We start from the raw sequence: 2,190 nt of genomic DNA, 5'->3' as shown, positions 1-2,190 counted from the left end.
AATTTTCACAACTCAGACAAGAATGTCGATTTAATTTTTAGAAGCTACACAGTGTATACTTGCAGTGATTTATAATGTTATTTTATCAGGTTAATTCTACAGTTGCATTAGAAAAGTGCACATCTAGATTTGCACATCTAAACAGTTTTACATTCATCATCCTCAAAGCAGTTTCTTCCAGAAAGGAGCATTTTTCACAAGGGTTAGTTTGACGTATTTCTTAGAGGATCTGCTTGAACTTTACATAAATGAAGTCTCTCAAATATGGTGTGAAACTTCACTAAAATATTAGGAAATAGAAAGGTTACTTTTGAGTTATACTGCCAGGGTAGGTTTTCTTTGTTTCATGCCATCTTGTCATTAAGTCTCAAATGAATGGAGACTAGTACATAAAAATACAAATAGTTATTTGCTAGGTACTGTGCTGATCGCTTCGCCTCCATGATTTTATTTAATTCTTATAGCCACATTCAGAGGCAGGTTTTATTATCTCTATTTTGTTTATCAAGACAAAACAAAACCAGACACAAAGTGGTAAGAGGTAATGTGTTAAAGCCATATGTAAATGTGATTCAAATCTGTATGAGTACGACTCTATAACCCATTCTTTAGCCATCATGTTGTGTGCTTTTTGGGCCACACTTGACATCTCACATTATTTCTGGACTCTTTTACATAAGTAGTTGCACTTCCCCTACTTTGCATTTTCCCTCCTTGATTTGATCCGCATCATTCCTGAAAGTTATTTTACTCTTTTGAAATTTAGCAATATTTAAGACACGAAAGAAAAGAGGGAAAGTAGGCCAATCTAACCTACTTATTTACCAAAGTAAAACAAAAAGGGTATACCCATTTTACATCTGAGACAAGTTAATGTTTAAAAATATTGTTACTTATCCAGGTATCAGCAAGGGCAAGTAGGACCAGCAAAGGAAGCTGATGTTTCTCTTTTTATTTTAACCCTTTGGAAAATATATGTTGTCATTGTCCTTGTGAGAGTGAACACTAAATTGCATTGATTTCAAAGATATGTTCTTTAACAACAGTAGATATTACTTAAAACTTACTGTATAGGGAGCAGACAGGCCCTCCTAGCAGAGTGGACAGGCCCTCCGGTTGGAGATATGTGTAACACACTGACTTACTGTGACCTAGGAAAGGCTGCCAAGGATGTCTTCAACAAAGGATATGCGTTTGACATGGGCAAAATAGATCTGAGAACCAAGTCATGTAGTGGAGTGGAATTTTCTACTTATGGTCATGCTTATACTGATACAAGGAAAGCATCAGGCAATGTAGAGACCAAATACAAGATCTATAACTATGGACTGACCTTCACCCATAAGCAGAACACAGATAATACTCTTGGGACAGAAATCTCTTTGGAGAATAAGTTGCCTGCAGTGTTGAGACGGACTCTTGATACCATATTTGTACTGAACAGAGGAAAGAAGAGTGGTAAATTAAAGGCCTCCTGTAAACAATATTGTTTCATTCTTGGCAGTAATGGTGATACGGATTTTTCTGGACCAACCATCTATAGCTGAGCTGTGTTGGCCTTTGAAGGTTGGCTTGCTGGCTATCAGATGAATTTTGACACAGCCAAATCCAAACTGTCACAAAATAACTTTTCCCTAGGTTATAAGGCCACAGACGTCCAGCTATACATGCACGTGAACGATGGCATTGAATGTGGAGGGTTGATCTACCAGAAGGTGAATGAGAAGATTGAAACATCAATAAACTTCGCATGGATGGCTGGCAGTAACAACAGCTGTTTCTGCATTGCTGCCTAATATAAGCTAGATTGTAGAACTTCTCTGTCTTCTAAAGTAAATAATACCAGCCTGATTGGACTGGGTTATACTCAGACCCTTTGACCCAGGAGTGAAACTGATCCTGTCAGCTCTAATCAATGGAAAGAACTTTAACGCAGGAAGGCACAAACTCTGGCTGAATTTTGAACTAGAAGCTTAATGTGGTTTTGAGTAAAGCATCAGCTTTGTCCTTGGAGGTAAAGAGAAATGAACCCTCTACGTTTTGGCCTTAAAATTCTTCTGTGAAATTTCAGAAGTGTGACCTTTTTATTCTTCCAAAGAATTGTAGTCCTCCCCACACTGAGGCCTAGATATCAAGTCCATCCTAAGGGAGGCGCTTCTTCAAGCATGCCTGGAAGTTGTCATGTTCGGG

The 2,190-nt window shown here is 38.0% G+C and overlaps 1 pseudogene; it reads left to right on the top strand.

Moving 5' to 3' along the window:
• Positions 1–1,124: 1,124 nt before the first annotated feature.
• LOC130845988 (voltage-dependent anion-selective channel protein 3-like) lies at positions 1,125–1,977 on the top strand (annotated as a pseudogene).
• The last annotated feature ends 213 nt before the right edge of the window (positions 1,978–2,190 follow it).

This window comes from Hippopotamus amphibius, chromosome 2 (assembly GCF_030028045.1).
Source record: "Hippopotamus amphibius kiboko isolate mHipAmp2 chromosome 2, mHipAmp2.hap2, whole genome shotgun sequence".
NCBI lineage: Eukaryota > Metazoa > Chordata > Mammalia > Artiodactyla > Hippopotamidae > Hippopotamus > Hippopotamus amphibius.
This window is presented reverse-complemented; position numbering and strand designations above follow the sequence as displayed.